Source organism: Panthera uncia (assembly GCF_023721935.1).
Source record: "Panthera uncia isolate 11264 chromosome A3 unlocalized genomic scaffold, Puncia_PCG_1.0 HiC_scaffold_12, whole genome shotgun sequence".
Classification (NCBI taxonomy): Eukaryota; Metazoa; Chordata; class Mammalia; order Carnivora; family Felidae; genus Panthera; species Panthera uncia.
In genome coordinates this window covers 5,281,737-5,287,549 of record NW_026057579.1, presented here as the reverse complement: position 1 = coordinate 5,287,549, position 5,813 = coordinate 5,281,737, and positions in this window count along the sequence as shown.

The following is a 5,813-nucleotide window of genomic DNA, read 5'->3' as shown; positions in this document are numbered from 1 at the left end:
AACATACATAACTGACAGCTGGACTGACCCCACTTTCCCCATCCTGTGCCCTAAGTCCTGCTCTTATGTTTCAAATTCACCAGAGTGAACCCGAGAAATCCTAGGCACCCAACCCTCAGACCCCAATAAAGGCAGAACCCCAGGTCAGCATCTTCTCTCCGTCTCTCTGCCCATGACCTATAAAGATTAGACAGAAACAAATGAACTTGAGAATAGGTAAACAATAGAAAAAATCAATGAAACTAAGAGTTGGGTTATTAAAAAGGTCAATGAAATTGACGGGGTAGAAAGAGAAGGAAGAAACCGTACTATAAACCCACACACACAATTATAGTGGTGGTTAAATGGATATTACATCTGTAAAACTCACCGGACACTTGAAATGGGTGAATTTTATTTATGTAATGGATACTTCTTTATACAGTTAAAATCCCCAAAGTCCCAAAACTAGTCCTTTTTTTTTTTTAATTTTTTTAACATTTATTCATTTTTGAAAGGCAGAGAGAGACAGAGCACGAATGGGGGAGGGGCAGAGAGAGAGGGAGACACAGAAACAGAAGCAGGCTCCAGGCTCTGAGCTATCAGCACACAGCCCGTCGCGGGGCTCGAATCATGGACCGCAAGATCATGACCTGAGCCGAAGTCGGCCACTTAACCGACTGAGCCACCCAGGCGCCCCCCAAAACTAGTCCTTTTAAAAGACTAGTAAAATTGGCAAACCTCTGGAAACACAAACAAGAGAAAGATATGGATAAGCATTTCCAGGAATGAAAAAGAGGACATAGCATAGTAAAACAGGGATTTTAAAGAAAATACTGTAAAAATATTTGAACAACTTAATGGCAAAAAAAATTTTTTTTAGGGGCACCTATGTGGCTTAGCCGGTCAAGTGTCCTACTCTTGGTTTTGGTTCAGGTCATGATCTCACGGTTCTGTGAGTTCGAGCTCCGCATCAGTCTCTGTGCTGACAGTGTGAAGCCTTCTTGAGATTCTCTGTCTCCCTCTTTCTCTGCCCCTCCCCTGCTCACCCTCTGTCTCTCTCTCAAAAATAAATAAACTTAAACAAATAAATAATTTTTTTTTTTAGAAAAACGCAATTAAAAAATTTTAGAAATAGTGGGGTGCCTGGGTGGCTCAGTAGGTTAAGCGTCCGACTTCAGCTCAGGTCATGATCTCACAGTTTGTGAGTTCAAGCCTGCATCGGGCTCCCTGCTGACAGCTCAGAGCCTGGAGGCTGCTTAGGAGTCTGTCTCCCTCCCTCTCTCCACTCTGCCCTTCCCTTGCTCGCACTCTGTCTCTCTCTTAAAAATAAACATTAAAATTTTTTTTAAATTTCAGAAATAGAAAAATCTAAATAAGAAAAAAATAGAAGATCTGAATAGCCCCTAAAACCAACCAAGGTACACACTCCACACGTAATAAATCCAGTTAACTAGGTGAAAGCAACTAAACATTCAAGGAACACAAACTCTTCCAGAAGTGGGAAAAATCATGAAATTGGATAATCCCAAGAATGCAAGTATTCTTTGACATTAGAAAATCTATCATTGTAACTTACTACATTGGGGTGCCTGGATGACTCGGTTGAGTTTAGCTCAGGTCATGATCCCAGAATTGTGGGATCGGGCCCCATGCTGGGCTCCACGCCGCGTCAGAGTCGGCTTGGGATTCTCTCTCTCTCCCTCTGCCCCTTTGCCCCACTAGTGCTCTCTCTCTTTAAAATAAAAAAACATTTTAAATAAAAATTAATTAAATAAGTAAATAAGTCATTTACCACCTTAAGAGATGAAAGGAAACCATACGATCATCTCAAAAGATGCAGACTTTACTACTGTTTAAGAAAACTTATTTTTAAAAAAAGATAAAAAGACACATTCCATCGTCATTTTTGACACATTGACATATTCATCGTCATTTTTATTGGGCTACACCATCATAAAGCATACATGATGGACATGTCACAAATGATTACATCAACAATACCTAATAGTTATGTAGCACTTGATAGCTTGCAAATCACTTTGCATCCATTATCTATATAATCTAGCCACTCTGAAGGAGGTATTACATTTTTAAAAACATACAAACGAGGAAACAGATTTAAAAGGATGAAGTGATTTGTCCCAAATCCCAATGATTTTCATTCTTTATTTTGTTGGTTCTCTATGATATCCCGTGTTATGTACCAAATAAAAATGAACAGATATCTACAAATAGATAATACATAATAGAAAAACACCACCAAAATTTCTTAAGTAAATTCTCCAGTGGTTTTTACATGCTCTTGGAACAAATATAAATAAAAAAATTAACCCTATAGTTTATATTCTTAGCCATATCTATCTTTCCTTCTGAAATTTGTAATCTACAATTAAATACTAGTGTTTCAACTTAAAAACTATAGTTCCCTAAAAGGTAGATGAAGCTTGCAGCCTGGTAGTTTCTACCTACCAACTGGCCAACTTACATTTGAGGAACAAGTGAGCATTCCTCTTGGTCCTTAATCCTAACTGGTTGCAGATGACCTATGCACACTACAAGGCTTTGACAACTTGACCTGTGATTTTGGTGCCAATTGAAAGGATGTCATGGGACATGTAGTAGTATTTTCCCCTATTTCTCTAGAGTATGGATATTATGTATAAAACCACATAAGATGATTCTGAAAGGTGGAGAGAGTACAGACTGGTCCTTCTCCAAGACCTGGAGAACAACACAGCACTGAGTTCCTTGGGTTTTGGTTTTTGTTTTGTTTTGTTTTGCTTCATTTATCCCAGACCAGATTCTGACGAAGCTGGCAACTGAGAAATGTCAATGGGCACAGGCCAAAAAGGGCCCAAGAAAGGTCTGTTCTTTCTAGACAAAGGAGGAGGAAAGGAGTGGCCTAGCAAGACAGGCAATTTTTAGACCATACCCATCCTACTCCAGCCAAACACTAAAGACCAACTGGGGAGCCTACACTTCTACCCTCTCCGGTCTGTGATAGGCTCCTCAATGCCCCACCCCCACACCACATTGGTGTCAGAGAGGGTCAAGTCAGGGACAGAATTTTCAAAACCAACCCCTTCCCCATTCCACCCTGGCAGTGTCATTGGAGACACTGTGGGGAGAGTAGGCCTCCAATTCTACCCAGAGACAAGATATTTCTCCCCTTCTTTACTGGTTTGGTGTCAGTAGAGGCCTAATGGGGAGTTGTAACTCCCACCCCTACCCAGCAGTAGTGAGGACCCCGATCCAGGTGTCAGTAGAGGCCGGTGAACCTGCATTTCCAACACCAACGTATAGTAACAAGGCAGTCTCCCCTCAGCCCTTTCTTCACCAGAGCGGTGTCAGAGGAAGCCTGTCCAAACAGAAGCTTTGAACAGGATACAGAGTCTCATAACATGACACTCAAAATGTCCAGAGTTCAACTGAAAATCACCATCACACACAGAACCAGGAAAATCTGAACTTGCAGGAGAAGGTAACTCACAGATGCCAACACTGAAATGATACAGCTGCTGGAATTACCTGATAAATATTTGAAAACAGCCATCATAAAATGCCTCAATGGACAATTACAAACATGCTTGACACACATTTTAAAAAGCCTTGGGAAAAAACAAAAACAAAAACACAGAATACAGAAAATCAAATGGAACAGAAAAATATACCTGAAATAAAACCCAGTGATGGACTCAACATCAGGCTGCAAGGGGCAGAGAAAGAAATCAATGAAGGTGAAGAGAGAACAATATAAAATACCCAACCTGAAGAACAGAGGGAAAATCACTATGGGCTGAATTATATGTCAACCCCTCTGAAACCACCAATTCATGTTGAAGCCCTAACCGCCCCCCACCCATGGGTGACTAGAGAAAGGGCTTTTAGAAGGTTGAGGTTAAATGAGGTCATAAGTATGGGGTCTTCAGCTGATAGGATTGGTAGCCCTGTGAGAACAGAAGAGAGGATTCTTTCCACACCACATGCACGCACGGAGGAGAGGCTGTGAGGACACAGCCAGAAGGTGGCCATCGACAAGCGAGGAAGGGAACCCTCTTACCAGAAACCAAATCAGCTGGCACCTTGGTCTTGGCCTTCCCAGCCTCTAGAACTATGAGAAATTAATTTCTGTTGTTTGAGCCCCCCGGTCTATTTTGTAATGGCACCCTCAAGCAGATTTGGGTACCTAGGAGAGGGGTGCTGCTCCAACAAATAACCTTAAAATGTGGACGCACCTTTGGAACTGGGTAACAGGTCGAGTCTGGCGGTTTTGAGGTGCATACTAGAAATATGGATGTTAAAGCCCATTCTGATGAAATCTCAGAAATGAGGAACACATTACTGGACACTGGAAGGAAGGCAATCCTTGTGGTAAAGTGGCAAAGTACTGGGCTGAGCGGTGTTTTAGTGTTTTGTGGAAGGTACAGCTTGTGAGCAATGAAACCGGACGTTCAACACGGACTTCCAAGCAAAGTATTGAACGTGCAGCCTGGGTCCTCCTTCCTGCTTATCACAAAATATGAGAGGTGAGAGATGAACCGAAGAAGGAACTGTTAAGCAAAAACAAACAAACAAACAAACAAACAAACAAAACAAAAAATAAAACCCTAGAACTTGGAGATTTGGAAAATTCTGTCCACCCATATTGCAAAACTGAGAAAACTGGTTCGGAAGAGAACACTAAGGGTGTGGCTTAAACAACCACTTGAAAAAGAGATCATGGGTGTGACTCATGGGTGTGATTAAGTTCAGCCTTCTTCACAGAAGCCAGGAATAAAAATGGGATTATACCAACAGAAACACTGCCAGCTGGGACTAAAGGGACAGGAAAACTAGACAAATGGAGGAAGACTGGGACTTCTTAGATCCTACAGGACCAGACAATAGGGCTACTCAGCTAGACATGCTCTATGCTTCAAAAAAAAGAATGACTCGAAAGCCAATTTCAGGATCATCAGTTTGAAACTACCTCCTCAGTTTCAGAGGGCGCGGACATCACCTCCATTTCAACAGGCCAGATGGCCAACAACCAAAGTTTTGGAGGCAGGGATGCCCAGCAGGGCCTTGGTGGTGGGACTGCTGTACCACTGGGCCCAGAAAGTGGGATCATGGCCTCAGTGGGTCTGTAAGGTGGGCCATCAAGTCAAAGAGCATTGTTCTCAAGACTTAAGACTTCATGGAGTTTGTCTTGCTATCTTTTGGACTTGCTAGAGACCTCTCACTCTTTCCTTCTTTCCTATTTCTCCCTTTTGGAATGACAATATCTATCATATGCCTGTCCCACAATCATATTTTGTAAACACATAACTTACCTGGTTTTATAGGCTCACAGCTGGACAAGAATTTTGCCTCAGGCTAAATTACACCTCAAGCCTCACACAGATCTGATTTACGTGATATTTAGGTAAGACTTCAGACTTGATGCTGGAATGAGTTAAGATCTGAGGGAATGCTGGGATAGAGCAAAGGTATTTTGCATGGTCATGAATTTGGGGGAGCCGTGGGCAGAATGCTATGGACTGAATTGTGTGTCCCCCAAATTCATGTTGAAGTGCTCTCAATGTGACTGTATTTGGACACAGAGCTTTTCAGAGGTAATTAAGGTTAAATGAGGTCATAAGGCTGGGGTCGTAACCAGATAGGACTTAAACCTTTACAGGAAGAGAAAGAGAAAGCTTTCTCTCACCTGTAAGTGAAGAAGAAGAAGAAGAAGAAGAAGAAGAAGAAGAAGAAGAAGAGGAGGAGGAGGAGGAGGAGGAGGAGGAGGAGGAGGAGGAGGAGGAGGAAGAAGAAGAAGAAGAAGAAGAAGAAGAAGAAGAAGAAGAAGAAGA